General features: G+C 47.1%; 1 protein-coding gene across 3 annotated transcripts in view; it reads left to right on the top strand.

The window, feature by feature from the left end:
• LOC139389979 (PDZ domain-containing protein 2-like) overlaps positions 1–22,612 on the top strand; it is a 238,085-nt gene that overhangs the window by 145,207 nt on the left and 70,266 nt on the right. The gene's annotated exons all lie outside the window — the stretch shown is intronic.

The following is a 22,612-nucleotide window of genomic DNA, read 5'->3' as shown; positions in this document are numbered from 1 at the left end:
AGGTGTAGACTAACAGGGAAATGCTTGGTAAACAACAGGTGTAGACTAACAGTGAAATGCTTGGTAAACAACAGGTGTGGACTAACAGGGAAATGCTTGGTAAACAACAGGTGTGGACTAACAGTGAAATGCTTGGTAAACAACAGGTGTGGACTAACAGGGAAATGCTTGGTAAACAACAGGTGTGGGCTAACAGTGAAATGCTTGGTAAACAACAGGTGTGGACTAACAGGGAAATGCTTGGTAAACAACAGGTGTAGACTAACAGGGAAATGCTTGGTAAACAACAGGTGTGGACTAACAGTGAAATGCTTGGTAAACAACAGGTGTGGACTAACAGGGAAATGCTTGGTAAACAACAGGTGTGGACTAACAGTGAAATGCTTGGTAAACAACAGGTGTGGACTAACAGGGAAATGCTTGGTAAACAACAGGTGTAGACTAACAGGGAAATGCTTGGTAAACAACAGGTGTGGACTAACAGGGAAATGCTTGGTAAACAACAGGTGTAGACTAACAGGGAAATGCTTGGTAAACAACAGGTGTGGACTAGCAGGGAAATGTTTGGTAAACAACAGGTGTGGACTAACAGGGAAATGCTTGGTAAACAACAGGTGTAGACTAACAGTGAAATGCTTGGTAAACAACAGGTGTGGACTAACAGGAAAATGCTTGGTAAACAACAGGTGTAGACTAACAGGGAAATGCTTGGTAAACAACAGGTGTAGACTAACAGGGAAATGCTTGGTAAACAACAGGTGTAGACTAACAGGGAAATGCTTGGTAAACAACAGGTGTAGACTAACAGGGAAATGCTTGGTAAACAACAGGTGTAGACTAACAGGGAAATGCTTGGTAAACAACAGGTGTAGACTAACAGGGAAATGCTTGGTAAACAACAGGTGTAGACTAACAGTGAAATGCTTGGTAAACAACAGGTGTAGACTAACAGGGAAATGCTTGGTAAACAACAGGTGTAGACTAACAGGGAAATGCTTGGTAAACAACAGGTGTGGACTAGCAGGGAAATGTTTGGTAAACAACAGGTGTGGACTAGCAGGGAAATGCTTGGTAAACAACAGGTGTGGACTAGCAGGGAAATGCTTGGTAAACAACAGGTGTGGACTAGCAGGGAAATGCTGACTTCCCAACAACGCAGAAAGAAAGAAAATAGAGAAATAATTAAAAAAAGAAAATTATAACATGAGGAATAAATACACAATGAGTAACAACGATAACTTGCCGAAAATACACGGGGTACCAGTACTCGATGTGCAGGGGTGTGAGGTAATTGAGGTACATAATGTATGTACAGTACACATAGGTAGAGGTACAGTAACAGCATGATACTATAGGTAGGGGTAAAGGATAGATAATAGACAGTAACAGCAGGATACTGTAGGTAGGGGTAAAGGATAGATAATAGACAGTAACAGCAGTATACTGTAGGTAAGGGTAAAGGATAGATAATAGACAGTAACAGCAGTATACTGTAGGTAAGGGTAAAGGACAGATAATAGACAGTAACAGCAGTATACTGTAGTTAGGGGTAAAGGATAGATAATAGACAGTAACAGCAGTATACTGTAGTTAGGGGTAAAGGATAGATAATAGACAGTAACAGCAGTATACTGTAGGTAGGGGTAAAGGATAGATAATAGACAGTAACAGCAGTATACTGTAGGTAGGGGTAAAGGATAGATAATAGACAGTAACAGCAGTATACTGTAGGTAAGGGTAAAGGACAGATAATAGACAGTAACAGCAGTATACTGTAGGTAGGGGTAAAGGATAGATACTAGACAGTAACAGCAGTATACTGTAGGTAGGGGTAAAGGACAGATAATAGACAGTAACAGATCAGATCAGATGAGGTCTGAACTGAACACCACCTTTCAGATCAGAAGAGGTCTGAACTGAACACCACCTTACCTTTCAGATCACAAAGTGGGCTATGTAGCAATTATCACTTTATTAATGTGCAAATCACTTCAATTCATCCTGGCTCGCCTGGCTGGCTGGCATGGTTTCTGTTGAGCTTCCATCCCCTTGTCTTGCTGTTAGTCCTATTATGATAATTATTTTCCTCCCTTTCTCTATCACATGGTATCTCCCCATCCTCCACCACATGGTATCTCCCATCCTCCACCACATGGTATCTCCCCTTCCTCCATGGTATCTCCCTTCCTCCACCACATGGTATCTCCCATCCTCCACCACATGTTATCTCCCCTTCCTCCACCACATGGTATCTCCCATCCTCCACCACATGGTATCTCCCATCCTCCACCACATGGTATCTCCCATCCTCCACCACATGGTATCTCCCCTTCCTCCACCACATGGTATCTCCCATCCTCCACCACATGGTATCTCCCCTTCCTCCATGGTATCTCCCATCCTCCACCACATGGTATCTCCCATCCTCCACCACATGGTATCTCCCATCCTCCACCACATGGTATCTCCCCTTCCTCCATGATATCTCCCATCCTCCACCACATGGTATCTCCCATCCTCCACCACATGGTATCTCCCCATCCTCCACCACATGGTATCTCCCATCCTCCACCACATGGTATCTCCCCATCCGCCACCACATGGTGTCTCCCATCCTCCACCACATGGTATCTCCCATCCTCTCCCACATGTTATCTCCCCTTCCTCCACCACATGTTATCTCCCCTTCCTCCACCACATGTTATATCCCCTTCCTCCACCACATGGTATCTCCCATCCTCCACCACATGTTACCTCCCCTTCCTCCACCACATGGTATCTCCTATCCTCCACCACATGTTACCTCCCCTTCCTCCACCACATGGTATCTCCTATCCTCCACCACATGTTATCTCCCCTTCCTCCACCACATGGTATATCCCATCCTCCACCACATGGTATCTCCCATCCTCCACCACATGGTATCTCCCCATCCTCCACCACATGGTATCTCCCCATCCTTCACCACATGGTATCTCCCCATCCTCCACCACATGATATCTCCCATCCTCCACCACATGGTATCTCCCATCCTCCACCACATAGTATCTCCCCTTCCTCCACCACATGGTATCTCCCATCCTCCACCACATGGTATCTCCCCTTCCTCCACCACATGGTATCTCCCATCCTCCACCACATGGTATCTCCCCTTCCTCCACCACATGGTATCTCCCATCCTCCACCACATGGTATCTCCCACACTAGTGGTTGAATATAATACAGGAAACAACATACAGTTGAATAATGCTGAACTCACAAATACTAAAAAGGGATTTACAACAGTTCATTAAATGAATACCCTGTGAAAAACCTTTAATTTACGGTGCATTCGGAAAGTATTCAGACCCATTGACTTTATCCACATTTTGTTACGTTACAGCCTTATTTTTTAAATTGATTAAATCGTTTTTTCCCCTAATCAATCTACACACAATACGCCATAATGAGAAAGCAAAAACAGGTTTTTAGAAATGTAGCTAATTTATTAAAAATACAAATCTGAAATATTACATTTACATAAGTATTCAGACCCTTTACTCAGTACTTTGTTGAAGCATCTTTGGCAGCGATTACATCATTGAGTCTTCTTGGGTATGACGTTACAAGCTTGGCACACCTGTATTTGGGGAGTTTCTCCCATTCTTCTCTGCAGATCCTCTCAAGCTCTGTCAGGTTGGATGGGGAGCGTTGCTGCACAGCTATTTTCAGGTCTCTCCAGAGACTTGTTCTGAAGCCACTCCTGCGTTGTCTTGGCTGTGTGCTTAGGGTTGTTGTCCTGTTGGAAGGTGAACCTTCACTCCAGTCTAAGGTCCTGAGTGCTATGGAGTAGGTTTTCATCAAGGATCTCTCTGTACTTTTCTCCGTTAATCTTTCCCTCGATCCTGACTAATCTCCCGGTCCCTGCTGCTGAAAGATATCCCCACAGCATGATGCTGCCACCACCATGCTTCACTGTAGGGATGGTGCCAGTTTCTTTAAGATGTGACGCTTGGCATTCAGGCCAAAGAGTTCAATCTTGGTTTCATCAGACCAGAGAATCTTGTTTCTTATTGTATGAGAGTCCTTTAGGTGCCTTTTGGCAAACTCCAAGTGGGCTGTCATGTGCCTTTTACTCAGGAGGGGTTTCCGTCTGGCCACTCTACCATAAAGGCCTGATTGGTGGAGTACTGCATAGATGTTTGTCCTTCTGGAAGGTTCTCCCATCTCCGCAGAGGAACCCTGGAGCTCTGTCATAGTGACCATCGGGGTCTTGGTCACCTCCCTGACCAAGGCCCTTCTCCCCCCCGATTGCTCAGTTTGGCCAGACGGCCAGCTCTAGGATGAGTCTTGGTGGTTCTAAACTTCTTCCATTTAAGAATGATGGAGGCCACTGTGTTCTTGGGAACCTTCAATGCTGCATACGTTTTTTGGAACCTTTTCCCAGATCTGTGCCTCAAAACAATTCTGTCTCAGAGCTCTACAGACCATTCCTTCGATCTCTCTGCAGCACTTCACCAATCATGCCTTCATGGTAGGGTGGCCAGACAGGAGCCACTCTTTAGTAAAATTCTCACATAGGTGTTCCCCTTATCCAGGTGGCAGAGGGTAGTGTGGATTGCAATAGAGTTTGCTTCATCTGTGGATCTGCTGGGGCGGTTTGTGAATTGGAGTGTGTCTAGGGTTTCTGTTATTGTGTTGATGTGAGCCATGACCAGCCTTTCAACGCCTTGCATGTCTACAGATGTGAGTGCTATAGGTCAATAGTCATTTAAGAAAGTTACCTTGACAATGTCAGTGAAGACAATTTGCCAACTGGTCAGCGTATGCTCTAAGTATGTGTCCTGGTAATATGTCTGGCCCTATGGCCTTGTGAATGTTAACCTATTTATAGGTCTTACTCACAACGGCTATGGAGAGTGTGATCACACAACCATCCTGAACAGCTAGTGCTCTCATTCATGGTTCAGTGTTGCTCGACTTCAAGCGAGAATAGAAGGCATTTATCTCATTTGGTAGCTTCCCGTCACTGGCCAGCTCTTTGTAGTCCATGATAGTTCGCAAGCCCTGACTAGTGGCTTGTCTGCCTCTCTTGTGCCGTCTCTTCCTCTTTCGAGTCCTAGAGATTAGGGCCTGGAACTACTCCAACAGCTATATGCTAGTCTCTCTTGAACTAGTCCAACTAGTCCGATCGCTGCAGCTGTACATAGTCCACCAGTAAATAGCCCACCCAATCTACCTACCTCATCCCCATACTGTTTATATTTATTTACTTTTCTGCTCTTTTGCACACCAGTATCTCTACCTGTACATGACCATCTGATCATTTATCACTCCAGTGTTAATCTGCAAAATTGTAATTATCCGCCTACCTCCTCATGCCTTTTGCACACAATGTATACAGACTCTCTTTTTTTTTTTTTCTACTGTGTTATTGACTTGTTAATTGTTTACTCCATGTGTAACTCTGTGTTGTTGTCTGTTCACACTGCTATGCTTTATCTTGGCCAGGTCGCAGTTGTAAATGAGAACTTGTTCTCAACTAGGCTACCTGGTTAAATAAAGGTGAAATAAAAAAATAAAAAAGCAGCTATATGCTAGTCTCTCTTGAACTAGTCCAACTGCTTGTTGTACTCTCTCTTAAATTAGCCCAGCATCTATAATGCTACTCTCTCTCTTGAACTAGTCCAACTGCTTGTTGTACTCTCTCTTAAATTAGCCCAGCATCTATAATGCTACTCTCTCTCTTAAACTAGTCCAACAGCTTGTTGTACTCTCTCTCTTAAATTAGCCCAGCATCTATAATGCTACTCTCTCTCTTAAACTAGTCCAACAGCTTGTTGTACTCTCTCTCCTAAACTAGTCCAACAGCTATGTTCTACTCTCTCTCTTAAACTAGTCCAACAGCTATGTTCTACTCTCTCTCCTAAACTAGTCCAACAGCTATGTTCTACTCTCTCTCTTAAACTAGTCCAACAGCTATGTTCTACTCTCTCTCCTAAACTAGTCCAACAGCTATGTTCTACTCTCTCTCCTAAACTAGTCCAACAGCTATGTTCTACTCTCTCTCTTAAACTAGTCCAACAGCTATGTTCCTTCCCATTCCTCTGTCATTCTCTCCTGTTGTCTGTTTTGGTCTCTCAGGTTCATCGGCGTGTCCCCCCCCCCCCCCCCCCCCCCCCCCCCCCCTGAAATGAGATGTTCTCTAGTGTTGGCATTTTGAGCTAGTTCCAATCCTCTTGTGCAGCAGCCCATCTGCGTGTTTAACTTTCGTCTAACTTCAGGAGCAGCTAAGAAATAATTAATTCACCCACTGATAGAAGCTAGCTAGCTGTGGTGTCCGTCTGTGTTAGTTCTGTGTTCTGTGATTTAAATGGGCCAGGGTTTATCACCAGGATGGCTGGTCATTCAGCGGTTTAGCTTGGTGGGTCACTTCCTGATGACAGGGGCAGTTGGGAAGGTGTTGGACTACTGTAGGTTCTTCAGACTAGGTCTGGGACAACCGTTGAGTTTCATACTGTGTGCATTATGTATTTTCAGTAAATATGTAGAAGCGGGTGTGTGTGTGTGTGTGTGTGTGTGTGTGTGTGTGTGTGTGTGTGTGTGTGTGTAGTGTGTGTGTGTAGTGTGTGTGTGGGCTTGTTAGCACTGAGCAAAGTGGGTCACACACTCCCACAGCAAGCTCCTCACTGTTCCCCACCTTCCTCCCTCTCTCTCTCTCTCTCTCTCTCTCTCTCTCTCTCTCTCTCTCTCTCTCTCTCTCTCTCTCTCTCTCTCTCTCTCTCTCTCTCTCTCTCTCTCTCTCTCTCTCTCTCTCTCTCTCTCTCTCTCTCTCTCTCTCTCTCTCTCTCTCTCTCTCTCTCTCTCTCTCTCTCTCTCTCTCTCTCTCTCTCTCTCTCTCTCTCTCTCTCTCTCTCTCTCTCTCTCTCTCTCTCTCTCTCTCTCTCTCTCTCTCTCTCTCTCTCTCTCTCTCTCTCTCTCTCTCTCTCTCTCTCTCTCTCTCTCTCTCTCTCTCTCTCTCTCTCTCTCTCTCTCTGTATTCCACAGCTCCTGTTGAAGTAGCTGTGTGTGTCTGACATATCAGTCATTGTACTTACCTTCCTGCCACTGTCTCCAGGGGGGACTGTAGACTATGTTCTGCAGTGGTCTAGTGTGTGTATGTGTACGTGCTCATGCTCCCATTGACCAGACGTGAGAGCTGCAGTCCTACTATCATAACTTAACACACCCGTAACACCCTTTAGTCACACAGGCTCCATTTTGAAAGGAAAGCGTGGCTCTCTCCCTCTCGAGTTGAACTTACTGTCAGATCCTTTTTTTTAAATGGCAGAGGCTTAGTGTTGTCTGAAGAGAGGAAGAGAAAAAGAAAACAAGAGGGAGGAGGGGGAATTAGTTGGGCCTGATGGATTGTGCGTACACACGCACACACACACACACACACACACACACACACACACACACACACACACACACACACACACACACACACACACACACGCACACACACACTACACACACACACACACACACACTACACAGTTGTGACTCCACTTGAGCTGTGGAGAGAGAGGGAGGGAAGGAAGGAAGGAAGGAAGAGAATAAGAGAGGTGTTGAGGGATTTGTCAAAACTCTTAGCAGTCATCATTATGATAGCTAGTCAGGCAGGAGGCGGTGTGTGTGTGTGTGTGTGTGTGTGTGTGTGTGTGTGTGTGTGTGTGTGTGTGTGTGTGTGTGTGTGTGTGTGTGTGTGTGTGTGTGTGTGTGTGTGTGTGTGTGTGTGTGTGCCTGACTAGCTTAAAACTGTGTTGATTATGAAGAATTATATCAAGTTTTTTTTTTTACTCCGCAAGGAACTCAAACTCGATCACACATTAGCAGACACTGCCGGTTACAAGAATCTGCTATTAAAACGGTGTTAATTCCACGAGGGTACAGAGTTCTTCAGAGTCCGGTCCTTACACTTCTCCTTTTACGTACCAAAGCACCCCCAGACCAACACATTGCCTCCCCCAGACCAACACATTGCCTCCCCCAGACCAACACATTGCCTCCCCCAGACCAACACATTGCCTCCCCCAGACCAACACATTGCCTCCCCCAGACCAACACATTGCCTCCCCCAGACCATCACATTGCCTCCCCCAGACCAACACATCGCCTCCCCCAGACCAACACATCACCTCCCCCAGACCAACACATCGCCTCCCCCAGACCAACACATTGCCTCCCCCAGACCAACACATTGCCTCCCCCAGACCATCACATTGCCTCCCCCAGACCAACACATTGCCTCCCCCAGACCAACACATTGCCTCCTCCAGACCAACACATTGCCTCCCCCAGACCAACACATTGCCTCCCCCAGACCAACACATTGCCTCCCCCAGACCATCACATTGCCTCCCCCAGACCATCACATTGCCTCCCCCAGACCATCACATTGCCTCCCCCAGACCATCACATTGCCTCCCCCAGACCAACACATTGCCTCCCCCAGACCATCACATTGCCTCCCCCAGACCAACACATTGCTTGACAGATGGCGTCAAGTAGTAAACTCTTTCAATTTTTTTCTGCGTCTCATGAATGATCCGAACACCTCAAACTTAGATTCGTCTGTCCATAACACTTTTTTTTTCTCCAATCTTCCTCTGTCCAGTCTCAACGTCAACAGTGAAGAGGCGACTCCAGGATGCTGGCCTTCTAGGCAGAGTTCCTCTGTCCAGTCTCAATGTCAACAGTGAAGAGGCGACTCCAGGATGCCTTCTAGGCAGAGTTCCTCTGTCCAGTCTCAATGTCAACAGTGAAGAGGCGACTCCAGGATGCCTTCTAGGCAGAGTTCCTCTGTCCAGTCTCAATGTCAACAGTGAAGAGGCGACTCCAGGATGTTGGCCTTCTAGGCAGAGTTCCTCTGTCCAGTCTCAATGTCAACAGTGAAGAGGTGACTCCAGGATGTTGGCCTTCTAGGCAGAGTTCCTCTGTCCAGTCTCAACGTCAACAGTGAAGAGGAGACTCCAGGATGCTGGCCTTCTAGGCAGAGTTCCTCTGTCCAGTCTCAACATCAACAGTGAAGAGGAGACTCCAGGATGCCTTCTAGGCAGAGTTCCTCTGTCCAGTCTCAATGTCAACAGTGAAGAGGAGACTCCAGGATGCCTTCTAGGCAGAGTTCCTCTGTCCAGTCTCAATGTCAACAGTGAAGAGGCGACTCCAGGATGCCTTCTAGGCAGAGTTCCTCTGTCCAGTCTCAATGTCAACAGTGAAGAGGCGACTCCAGGATGTTGGCCTTCTAGGCAGAGTTCCTCTGTCCAGTCTCAATGTCAACAGTGAAGAGGCGACTCCAGGATGCTGGCCTTCTAGGCAGAGTTCCTCTGTCCAGTCTCAATGTCAACAGTGAAGAGGCGACTCCAGGATGCTGGCCTTCTAGGCAGAGTTCCTCTGTCCAGTCTCAATGTCAACAGTGAAGAGGCGACTCCAGGATGTTGGCCTTCTAGGCAGAGTTCCTCTGTCCAGTCTCAACGTCAACAGTGAAGAGGAGACTCCAGGATGCCTTCTAGGCAGAGTTCCTCTGTCCAGTCTCAACGTCAACAGTGAAGAGGCGACTCCAGGATGTTGGCCTTCTAGGCAGAGTTCCTCTGTCCAGTCTCAATGTCAACAGTGAAGAGGCGACTCCAGGATGCTGGCCTTCTAGGCAGAGTTCCTCTGTCCAGTCTCAACGTCAACAGTGAAGAGGCGACTCCAGGATGCTGGCCTTCTAGGCAGAGTTCCTCTGTCCAGTCTCAATGTCAACAGTGAAGAGGAGACTCCAGGATGCCTTCTAGGCAGAGTTCCTCTGTTCAGTGTCAATGTCAACAGTGAAGAGGAGACTCCAGGATGCTGGCCTTCTAGGCAGAGTTCCTCTGTCCAGTCTCAATGTCAACAGTGAAGAGGCGACTCCAGGATGTTGGCCTTCTAGGCAGAGTTCCTCTGTCCAGTCTCAATGTCAACAGTGAAGAGGAGACTCCAGGATGCCTTCTAGGCAGAGTTCCTCTGTCCAGTCTCAATGTCAACAGTGAAGAGGAGACTCCAGGATGCTGGCCTTCTAGGCAGAGTTCCTCTGTCCAGTCTCAACGTCAACAGTGAAGAGGCGACTCCAGGATGTTGGCCTTCTAGGCAGAGTTCCTCTGTCCAGTCTCAATGTCAACAGTGAAGAGGCGACTCCAGGATGCTGGTCTTCTAGGCAGAGTTCCTCTGTCCAGTCTCAACGTCAACAGTGAAGAGGCGACTCCAGGATGCTGGTCTTCTAGGCAGAGTTCCTCTGTCCAGTCTCAACGTCAACAGCGAAGAGGAGACTCCAGGATGTTGGCCTTCTAGGCAGAGTTCCTCTGTCCAGTCTCAATGTCAACAGTGAAGAGGCGACTCCAGGATGCTGGTCTTCTAGGCAGAGTTCCTCTGTCCAGTCTCAACGTCAACAGTGAAGAGGCGACTCCAGGATGCTGGTCTTCTAGGCAGAGTTCCTCTGTCCAGTCTCAACGTCAACAGCGAAGAGGAGACTCCAGGATGCTGGCCTTCTAGGCAGAGTGCCTCTGTCCAGTCTCAATGTCAACAGTGAAGAGGAGACTCCAGGATGCCTTCTAGGCAGAGTTCCTCTGTCCAGTCTCAATGTCAACAGTGAAGAGGAGACTCCAGGATGCCTTCTAGGCAGAGTTCCTCTGTCCAGTCTCAATGTCAACAGTGAAGAGGAGACTCCAGGATGTTGGCCTTCTAGGCAGAGTTCCTCTGTCCAGTCTCAATGTCAACAGTGAAGAGGTGACTCCAGGATGTTGGCCTTCTAGGCAGAGTTCCTCTGTCCAGTGTCAATGTCAACAGTGAAGAGGTGACTCCAGGATGTTGGCCTTCTAGGCAGAGTTCCTCTGTCCAGTCTCAATGTCAACAGTGAAGAGGTGACTCCAGGATGTTGGCCTTCTAGGCAGAGTTCCTCTGTCCAGTCTCAACGTCAACAGTGAAGAGGTGACTCCAGGATGCCTTCTAGGCAGAGTTCCTCTGTCCAGTGTCAATGTCAACAGTGAAGAGGTGACTCCAGGATGCTGGCCTTCTAGGCAGAGTTCCTCTGTCCAGTCTCAATGTCAACAGTGAAGAGGTGACTCCAGGATGTTGGCCTTCTAGGCAGAGTTCCTCTGTCCAGTCTCAATGTCAACAGTGAAGAGGTGACTCCAGAATGTTGGCCTTCTAGGCAGAGTTCCTCTGTCCAGTCTCAACGTCAACAGTGAAGAGGAGACTCCAGGATGCTGGCCTTCTAGGCAGAGTTCCTCTGTCCAGTCTCAATGTCAACAGTGAAGAGGCGACTCCAGGATGCCTTCTAGGCAGAGTTCCTCTGTCCAGTCTCAATGTCAACAGTGAAGAGGAGACTCCAGGATGCTGGCCTTCTAGGCAGAGTTCCTCTGTCCAGTCTCAACATCAACAGTGAAGAGGTGACTCCAGGATGCTGGCCTTCTAGGCAGAGTTCCTCTGTCCAGTCTCAATGTCAACAGTGAAGAGGCGACTCCAGGATGCTGGCCTTCTAGGCAGAGTTCCCCTGTCCAGTCTCAACGTCAACAGTGAAGAGGTGACTCCAGGATGCCTTCTAGGCAGAGTTCCTCTGTCCAGTGTCAATGTCAACAGTGAAGAGGTGACTCCAGGATGCCTTCTAGGCAGAGTTCCTCTGTCCAGTCTCAATGTCAACAGTGAAGAGGCGACTCCAGGATGCCTTCTAGGCAGAGTTCCTCGGTCCAGTCTCAATGTCAACAGTGAAGAGGCGACTCCAGGATGCCTTCTAGGCAGAGTTCCTCTGTCCAGTCTCAATGTCAACAGTGAAGAGGCGACTCCAGGATGCCTTCTAGGCAGAGTTCCTCTGTCCAGTCTCAACGTCAACAGTGAAGAGGCGACTCCAGGATGCTGGCCTTCTAGGCAGAGTTCCTCTGTCCAGTCTCAACGTCAACAGTGAAGAGGTGACTCCAGGATGCCTTCTAGGGTTCCAGAGTTCCTCGGTCCAGTCTCAATGTCAACAGTGAAGAGGTGACTCCAGGATGCCTTCTAGGCAGAGTTCCTCTGTCCAGTGTCAATGTCAACAGTGAAGAGGTGACTCCAGGATGCCTTCTAGGCAGAGTTCCTCTGTCCAGTCTCAATGTCAACAGTGAAGAGGTGACTCCAGGATGTTGGCCTTCTAGGCAGAGTTCCTCTGTCCAGTCTCAATGTCAACAGTGAAGAGGTGACTCCAGGATGTTGGCCTTCTAGGCAGAGTTCCTCTGTCCAGTCTCAACGTCAACAGTGAAGAGGAGACTCCAGGATGCTGGCCTTCTAGGCAGAGTTCCTCTGTCCAGTCTCAATGTCAACAGTGAAGAGGCGACTCCAGGATGCCTTCTAGGCAGAGTTCCTCTGTCCAGTCTCAATGTCAACAGTGAAGAGGAGACTCCAGGATGCTGGCCTTCTAGGCAGAGTTCCTCTGTCCAGTCTCAACATCAACAGTGAAGAGGTGACTCCAGGATGCTGGCCTTCTAGGCAGAGTTCCTCTGTCCAGTCTCAATGTCAACAGTGAAGAGGCGACTCCAGGATGCCTTCTAGGCAGAGTTCCTCTGTCCAGTCTCAATGTCAACAGTGAAGAGGCGACTCCAGGATGCCTTCTAGGCAGAGTTCCTCGGTCCAGTCTCAATGTCAACAGTGAAGAGGCGACTCCAGGATGCCTTCTAGGCAGAGTTCCTCTGTCCAGTCTCAATGTCAACAGTGAAGAGGCGACTCCAGGATGCCTTCTAGGCAGAGTTCCTCTGTCCAGTCTCAACGTCAACAGTGAAGAGGCGACTCCAGGATGCTGGCCTTCTAGGCAGAGTTCCTCTGTCCAGTCTCAACGTCAACAGTGAAGAGGTGACTCCAGGATGCCTTCTAGGGTTCCAGAGTTCCTCGGTCCAGTCTCAATGTCAACAGTGAAGAGGTGACTCCAGGATGCCTTCTAGGCAGAGTTCCTCTGTCCAGTGTCAATGTCAACAGTGAAGAGGCGACTCCAGGATGCTGGCCTTCTAGGCAGAGTTCCTCTGTCCAGTCTCAATGTCAACAGTGAAGAGGTGACTCCAGGATGCTGGCCTTCTAGGCAGAGTTCCTCTGTCCAGTCTCAACGTCAACAGTGAAGAGGGGACTCCAGGATGCCTTCTAGGCAGAGTTCCTCTGTTCAGTCTCAACGTCAACAGTGAAGAGGCCAGTCTGAGATATTGGCCAGTCTGAGATATTGGCCAGTCTGAGATATTGGCCAGTCTGAGATATTGGCCAGTCTGAGATATTGGCCAGTCTGAGATATTGGCCAGTCTGAGATATTGGCCAGTCTGAGATATTGGCCAGTCTGAGATATTGGCCAGTCTGAGATATTGGCCAGTCTGAGATATTGGCCAGTCTGAGATATTGGCCAGTCTGAGATATTGGCCAGTCTGAGATATTGGCCAGTCTGAGATATTGGCCAGTCTGAGATATTGGCCAGTCTGAGATATTGGCCAGTCTGAGATATTGGCCAGTCTGAGATATTGGCCAGTCTGAGATATTGGCCAGTCTGAGATATTGGCCAGTCTGAGATATTGGCCAGTCTGAGATATTGGCCAGTCTGAGATATTGGCCAGTCTGAGATATTGGCCAGTCTGAGATATTGGCCAGTCTGAGATATTGGCCAGTCTGAGATATTGGCCAGTCTGAGATATTGGCCAGTCTGAGATATTGGCCAGTCTGAGATATTGGCCAGTCTGAGATATTGGCCAGTCTGAGATATTGGCCAGTCTGAGATATTGGCCAGTCTGAGATATTGGCCAGTCTGAGATATTTTCTTTGCGACTCTGCCTAGAAGGCCAACATCGTAGAGTCGCCTGTTTCACTGTTGACGTTGAGACCGGTGATTTTCGGGTATTATTTAATGAAGCTGCAAGTTGAGGACTTGTGAGGCGTCTGTTTCTCAAACTAGACACTCTAATGTACTTGTCCTCTTGCTCAGTTGTGCACCGGGGTCTCCCACTCCTCTTTCTATTCTGGTTAGAACCAGTTTGCCCTGTTCTGTGAAGGGAGTAGTACACAGCGTTGAACGAGATCTTCAGTTTCTTGGCAATTTCTCACATGGAATAGCCTTTTATTTCTCAGAACAAGAATATAATGATGAGTGTCAGAAGAAAGTTATTTGTTTCTGGCCATTTTGAGCCTGTAATCGAACCCACAAATGCTGATGCTCCAGATGTTTTTTAATTTTTAAAATTTAACCTATATTTAACTAGGCAGTTAAGAACAAATTCTTATTTACAATAACAGCCTAGGAACAGTGGGTTAACTGCCTTGTTCAGGGGCAGAACGACAGATTTGTACCTTGTCAGCTCGGGGGTTCAATCTAGCAACCTTTCGGTTCCAAATCCAACGCTCAAACCACTAGGCCACCTGCCGCCCCTTCATTTCATACTCAACTTGTCTGAAGAAGGCCAGTTTTATTGCATCTTCAATCAGAACAACAGTTTTCAGGCGTGCTAACATAATTGCAAAAGTGGTTTCTAATGATCAATTAGAAGGGGAGGGAGAGAGAGAGAGAGGGGGAGGGAGAGAGAGAGAGAGGGGAGGGAGAGGGGGAGGGGGAGGGAGAGAGAGGGGGGGAGGGAGAGAGAGAGGGAGGGAGAGAGAGAGAGAGGGAGGGAGAGGGGGAGGGAGAGAGAGAGAGAGGGGGAGGGAGAGAGAGAGAGAAGGGGAGGGAGAGGGGGGGATAGGGGAGGGGGAGGCATAGGGGGGGGAGAGGGGGGAGGGGGAGGGAGAGAGAGGGGGGAGGGAGAGAGAGGGAGGGAGGGAGAGAGAGAGAGAGAGAGAGGGGGGGGAGGGAGAGAGAGAGAGAGAGAGGGGGAGGGAGAGAGAGAGAGAGGGGGAGGGAGAGAGAGAGGGAGAGAGAGATGGAGGGGGAGGGAGAGAGAGAGGGAGGGAGAGAGAGAGAGGGGGAGGGAGAGAGAGAGAAGGGGAGGGAGAGAGGGGGGAGGGGGAGAGGGGGGAGGGAGGGAGGGAGAGAGAGAGTGAGGGGGGGAGGGGGAGAGGGGGGAGGGAGGGAGGGAGAGAGAGAGAGAGTGAGGGAGAGAGAGAGAGAGGGCGAGGGAGAGAGAGGGGGAGGGAGAGAGAGAGAGAAGGGGAGGGAGAGGGGGGGAGAGAGAGAGAGGGGGGAGGGAGAGAGAGGGGGGAGGGAGAGAGAGAGTGGAGGGAGAGGGGGAGGGAAAAAGAGAGAGAGGGGGAGGGAGAGAGGGAGGGACCAGAACGGAATGGAGAAAAGAGTGACAATAAATAGAGAGACGGCAGAGGGAAAGAGGAGAAAGAGGGGAAAGAGGGGAAAGAGGAGAAAGAGGGGAAAGAGGGGAAAGAGGAGAAAGAGGAGAAAGAGGAGAAAGTGGGGAAAGAGGAGGATAAAGAGGAGAAAGCTTTTGAGAAGAGGACAGTGAAATATAAAAAGAGAAAGGCCAGAGAGAGATGGGGGGGTTTAAAGAGATTTAGTCAGTTAGTTAAGTCCAGTCCAGTAATGCTGTGGGCTGCATGGTCACTGACCCGTGTCTTCTCTGAACCCTAGACGTCGTGTCTCTCGGCCCCTTACAGGAACTTGTTTCCAGCAGGCCATGCTTCATCTGACACACCCAGGCGCACACACACGCGCACGTGCACACGCGTCAGTAAACAAAGTCAACAAACTATTCCTAGAAACGAACAAGTAAAAGTGGCTTTACATTCCTTCCCCCCTTTTGTGTCCTTTTTCCAACCCTTTCATGGCTGTCTTTCTTTTTCCCTCAAATATGTCTCCCTCTCGCTTTCTGCCTTCCTGTCTGTCTGACTCCCTGCCTGCCTGTCTGTCTGACTCCCTGCCTGTCTGTCTGACTCCCTGCATGTCTATCTCTGTCTGTCTGTCTCCTTGCCTGCGTCCTCCTCTCTGTCTGTGGAGTAGCTTGCCAAAGGCAAGGAGGCTGGGTTCTGAATGTATATTTTGGTTCTCATTTGGATGGTTTCAGAGTCCTGTGCGAGCTGTATGAGCTGTATGAGCTGTAGGAGCTGTAGAAGCTGTAGGAGCTGTAGGAGTATGAGCTGTAGGAGCTGTATGAGATGTATGAGCTGTATAAGCTGTAGGAGCTGTAGGAGTATGAGCTGTAGGAGCTGTAGGAGTATGAGTTGTAGGAGTATGAGCTGTAGGAGCTGTAGGAGTATGAGCTGTAGGAGCTGTAGGAGTATGAGCTGTAGGAGCTGTATGAGCTGTAGGAGTATGAGCTGTAGGAGCTGTGGTAGTATGATCTGTAGGAACTGTGGTAGTATGAGCTGTAGGAGCTGTAGGATTACGAGCTGTAGGAGCTGTGGTAGTATGAGCTGTAAGATTATAAATTGAAGGAGCTGTAGGAGCTGTATGAGCGTTGGAGCTGTAGCAGCTGTATGAGCTATGAGCTGTAGGAGTATGAGCTGTAGGAGTATGAGCTGTAGGAGTATGAGCTGTAGGAGCTGTAGGAGGATGAGCTGTAGGACTTTAGGGGCTGTAGGATTATGAGTTGTATGAGCTTTAGGTGATGTAGGAGCTGTAATTGCTGTAGAGATGTATGAGATGTATGAGTATGAGCTGTAGGATTATGAGTTGTAGGAGCTGTATGAGCTGTAGGTGATGTGTGAGCTGTAATAGCTGTAGGAACTGTAGAAGCTGTAGGAGTATGAGCTTTAGGAGCTGTCGGAGTATGAGCTTTAGGAGCTGTCGGAGTATGAGCTGTAAGAGCTGTCGGAGTATGAGCTGTAGGAGTTGTAGGAGTATGAGCTTTAGGAGCTGTCGGAGTATGAGCTTTAGGAGCTGTCGGAGTATGAGCTGTAAGAGCTGTCGGAGTATGAGCTGTAGGAGTTGTAGGAGTATGAGCTGTAGGATCTGTGGGAGCTGTAGGAGTATGAGCTGTAGGAGCTTTAGGAGTATGAGCTGTAGGAGTTTGAGCTATAGGAATATGAGCTGTAGGAGCTGTAGGAGTATGAGCTGTAGAAGCATCATGAGCTGTAGGAGTATGAACTTCATGAGCTGTAGGAGCTGTAGGAGTATGAGCTGTAGGAGCTGTAGGAGTATGAGCTGTAGGAGTATGAGCTGTAGGAGCTTTAGAAGTATGAGCTGTAGGAGTATGAGCTGTAGGAGTAGGAGCTGTTGGAGCTGTAGGATCTGTAGGAGCTGTAGGAGTATGAGCTGTAGGAGCTGTATGATCTGTGGGAGCTGTAGGAGTATGAGCTGTAGGAGCTTTAGGAGTATGAGCTGTAGGAGTATGAGCTATAGGAGTATGAGCTGTAGGAGCTGTAGGAGTATGAGCTGTAGAAGCATCATGAGCTGTAGGAGTATGAACTTCATGAGCTGTAGGAGCTGTAGGAGAATTATGAGCTGTGGAAGCTGTATGAGCTGTAGAATTATGAGCTGTATGAGCTTTGCAGCTTTAGGAGCTGTAGGAGCTTAGAACCAACAAGACTATTCCTAGAGCTGTGTGAGCTGTAGGATTATGAGCTGTAGGAGCTGTGGTAGTATGAGCTTTAGGAGCTGTAAGATTATCAGTTGAAGGAGTTGTAGGAGCTGTATGTGTGTTGGAGCTGTAGGAGTATGAGCTGTTGGAACTGCCGGAACTGTAGGAGCTGTAGGAGTATGAGCTGTAGGAGTATGAGCTGTAGGAGTATGAATTTAAATAGAGAGGTTATAACAGTAGAGAGGTTATAACAGTGGAGAGGTTATAACAGTAGAGAGGCTACATACAGTAGAGAGGTTATAACAGTAGAGAGGTTATAACAGTAGAGAGGTTATAACAGTAGAGAGGTTATAACAGTAGAGAGGTTATAACAGTAGAGAGGTTATAACAGTAGAGAGGCTACATACAGTAGAGAGGTTATAACAGTAGAGAGGTTATAACAGTAGAGAGGTTATAACAGTAGAGAGGCTACATACAGTAGAGAGGTTATAACAGTAGAGAGGTTATAACAGTAGAGAGGTTATAACAGTAGAGAGGCTACATACAGTAGAGAGGTTATAACAGTAGAGAGGCTACATGCAGTAGAGAGGTTATAACAGTAGAGAGGCTACATACAGTAGAGAGGTTATAACAGTAGAGAGGCTACATACAGTAGAGAGGTTATAACAGTAGAGAGGCTACATACAGTAGAGAGGTTATAACAGTAGAGAGGCTACATACAGTAGAGAGGTTATAACAGTAGAGAGGTTATAACAGTAGAGAGGCTACATACAGTAGAGAGGTTATAACAGTAGAGAGGTTATAACAGTAGAGAGGTTATAACAGTGGAGAGGTTATAACAGTGGAGAGGTTATAACAGTAGAGAGGCTACATACAGTAGAGAGGTTATAACAGTAGAGAGGTTATAACAGTAAAGAGGTTATAACTGTAGAGAGGTTATAACAGTAGAGAGGCTACATACAGTAGAGAGGTTATAACAGTAGAGAGGTTATAACAGTAGAGAGGCTACATACAGTAGAGAGGTTATAACAGTAGAGGCTACATACAGTAGAGGGGCTACATACAGCAGCGAGGCTATAACAGTAGAGAGGTTATATACAGTAGAGAGGTTATAACAGTAGAGAGGTTATAACAGTAGAGAGGTTATAACAGTAGAGAGGCTACATACAGTAGAGAGGTTATAACAGTAGAGAGGTTATAACAGTAGAGAGGTTATAACAGTAGAGAGGTTATAACAGTAGAGTGGTTATAACAGTAGAGAGGCTACATACAGTAGAGAGGTTATAACAGTAGAGAGGTTATAACAGTAGAGAGGTTATAACAGTAGAGAGGCTACATACAGTAGAGAGGTTATAACAGTAGAGAGGTTATAACAGTAGAGAGGTTATAACAGTAGAGAGGCTACATACAGTAGAGAGGTTATAACAGTAGAGAGGCTACATGCAGTAGAGAGGTTATAACAGTAGAGAGGCTACATACAGTAGAGAGGTTATAACAGTAGAGAGGCTACATACAGTAGAGAGGTTATAACAGTAGAGAGGCTACATACAGTAGAGAGGTTATAACAGTAGAGAGGCTACATACAGTAGAGAGGTTATAACAGTAGAGAGGTTATAACAGTAGAGAGGCTACATACAGTAGAGAGGTTATAACAGTAGAGAGGTTATAACAGTAGAGAGGTTATAACAGTGGAGAGGTTATAACAGTGGAGAGGTTATAACAGTAGAGAGGCTACATACAGTAGAGAGGTTATAACAGTAGAGAGGTTATAACAGTAAAGAGGTTATAACAGTAGAGAGGTTATAACAGTAGAGAGGCTACATACAGTAGAGAGGTTATAACAGTAGAGAGGTTATAACAGTAGAGAGGTTATAACAGTAGAGAGGCTACATACAGTAGAGAGGTTATAACAGTAGAGGCTACATACAGTAGAGGGGCTACATACAGCAGCGAGGCTATAACAGTAGAGAGGTTATATACAGTAGAGAGGTTATAACAGTAGAGAGGTTATAACAGTAGAGAGGTTATAACAGTAGAGAGGCTACATACAGTAGAGAGGTTATAACAGTAGAGAGGCTACATACAGTAGAGAGGCTACATACAGTAGAGAGGCTACATACAGCAGCGAGGCTATATACAGTAGAGAGGCTATATACAGTAGAGAGGCTACATACAGTAGAGAGGTTATAACAGTAGAGAGGCTACATACAGTAGAGAGGTTATATACAGTAGAGAGGTTATAACAGTAGAGAGGCTACATACAGTAGAGGGGTTATAACAGTAGAGAGGCTACATACAGCAGCGAGGCTATAACAGTAGATAGGCTATATACAGTAGAGAGGCTACATACAGTAGAGAGGTTATAACAGTAGAGAGGCTACACACAGTAGAGAGGTTATAACAGTAGAGAGGCTATAAACAGTAGAGAGGCTATATACAGTAGAGAGGCTATAACAGTAGAGAGGTTACATACAGTAGCGAGGCTACAACAGTAGAGAGGTTATAACAGTAGAGAGGCTATAAACAGTAGAGAGGCTATATACAGTAGAGAGGCTATATACAGTAGAGAGGCTATAACAGTAGAGAGGTTATATACAGTAGCGAGGCTATATACAGTAGAGAGGCTATATACAGTAGAGAGATTACATACTGTAGTGAGGCTATAACAGTAGAGAGGTTACATACAGTAGAGAGGCTATATACAGTAGAGGGGCTATATACAGTAGAGGGGCTATATACAGTAGAGAGGCTATATACAGTAGAGAGGCTATATACAGTAGCGAGGCTATATACAGTAGCGAGGTTATATACAGTAGAGAGGCTATATACAGTAGAGAGGCTATATACAGTAGAGGGGCTATATACAGTAGAGAGGCTATATACAGTAGAGAGGCTATATACAGTAGAGAGGTTATATACAGTAGAGAGGCTATAACAGTAGAGAGGTTATATACAGTAGAGAGGCTATATACAGTAGAGAGGCTATATACAGGCACCGGTTAGTCAGGCTCATTGAGGTAGTATGAACATGGAGATATGGTTAAAGTTACTATGCATGCACAACACAAATAGTCCAGTTAGCCATTTGATTACCTGTTCAGGAGTCTTGTGATTTGGGGGTAAAAACTGTTTTTGTCCTAGACTTGGCACTCCGGTACCGCTTGCCATGCGGTAGTAGAGAGAACAGTCTATGACTGGGGTGGCTGGGGTCTTCGACAATTTTTAGGACCTTCCTCTGACACCATCTGGTATAGAGGTCCTGGATGGCAGGCAGCTTAGCCCCAGTGACGTACTGGGCCGTACACACTACCCTCTGTTGTGCCTTGCGGTCGGAGGCCGAGCAGTTGCCATACCAGGTAGTGATGCAACCGGCCAGGATGCTCTCGATGTTGCAGCTGTCGAAGCTTTTGAGGATCTCAGGACCCATGCCACATCTTTTTAGTTTCCTGAGGGGGAATAGGCTTTGTCGTGCCCTCTTCACAAATGTCTGGTGTGTTTGGACCATTCTAGTTTGTTGTTGATGTGGACACCAGGGAAATTGAAGCTCTCAACCTGCTCCACTGCAGCCCCGTCAATGAGAATGGGGGCGTGCTCGGTCTTCCTTTTCCTGTAGTCCACATTCATCTCCTTAGTCTTGGTTACGTTGAGGGATAGGTTGTTATTCTGGCACCACCCGGCCAGGTCTCTGACCTCCTCCCTATAGGCTGTCTCGTCGTTGTCGGTGATCAGGCCTACCACTGTTGTGTCGTCTGCAAACGTAATGATGGTGTTGGAGTCGTGCTTGGCCATGCAGTCGTGGGTGAACAGGGAGTACAGGAGGGGACTGAGCACGCACCCCAGGGGAGCTCCAGTGTTGAGGATCAGCGTGACAGATGTGTTGCTACCTACCTTTACCACCTGGGGGCGGCCTGTCAGGAAGTCCAGGATCCAGTTGCAGGGGGAGAAGCTGAAAGATCTGTCAATGAAACGGTTGTTGAGCTGAACGATCTATCAATGAAACGGTTGTTGAGCTGAACGATCTGTCAATGAAACGGTTGTTGAGCTGAACGATCTGTCAATGAAATGGTTGTTGAGCTGAACGATCTGTCAATGAAACGGTTGTTGAGCTGAACGATCTGTCAATGAAACGGTTGTTGAGCTGAACGATCTGTCAATGAAACGGTTGTTGAGCTGAATGATCTGTCAATGAAACGGTTGTTGAGCTGAACGATCTGTCAATGAAACGGTTGTTGAGCTGAACGATCTGTACACTTTGGATGGTGTATCAATACACCCAGTAACTACAAAGATACAGGCGTCCTTCCTAACTCAGTTGCTGGAGAGGAAGGAAACCACTCAGGGATTTCACCATGAGGCCAATGGTGACTTTAAAACAGTTACAGAGTTTAATGGCTGTGTTAGGAGAAAACTGAGGATGGATCAACAACATTGTCATTACTCCACAATACAACCATAAATGACAGCATGAAAAGATGGAAGCCCGTACAGAATAAAAAATATTCCAACAAGGAACTAAAGTAAAACTGCAAAAAATGTGGCAAAGAAATGTTCTTTATGTCCTGAATGCAAAGCTTTGTGTTTCGGGCCAATCAAACACAACACATCACTGAGTACCACTCTTCATATCTTCAAGCATGGTGGTGGCTGCATCATGTTATTGGTATGCTTGTCATCGGCAAGGACTAGGGAGTTTTTTTTAGGATGAAAAGTAACTGAACAGAGCTAAGCACGGGCAAAATCCTGGAGGAAAACCTGGTTCAGTCTGCTTTCCACCAGACACTGGGAGACAAACTCACCTTTCAGCAGGACAATAACCTGAAACACAAGACCAAATATACACTGGAGTTGCTTACCAAGACGAGTTTGAATGTTTCGGAGTGGCCCAGCTACAGTTATGGCAAGACATTAAAATCGCTGACGAGCAATGATCAACAACCAACTTGACAGAGCTTGAATCATTTTTTTAAAGAATAATGTCTAAATATTGCTCCTATCCAGATGTGTAAAGCTCTTAAAGAATTATCCAGAAAGACTCACAGCTGTTAACGCTTCCAAATGTGATTCTAACATGTATTGATTCAGGGGTGTGAATACTTGTGTAAATGAGATATTTCTGTATTTATTTTTCAAAACATTTGCAAACATCTCTAAAAATATGTTTTCACTTTGGCAATATGGGG

The sequence above is a fragment of the Oncorhynchus clarkii genome, chromosome 30, assembly GCF_045791955.1.
Source record: "Oncorhynchus clarkii lewisi isolate Uvic-CL-2024 chromosome 30, UVic_Ocla_1.0, whole genome shotgun sequence".
NCBI classification, from domain to species: Eukaryota; Metazoa; Chordata; class Actinopteri; order Salmoniformes; family Salmonidae; genus Oncorhynchus; species Oncorhynchus clarkii.
This window is presented reverse-complemented; position numbering and strand designations above follow the sequence as displayed.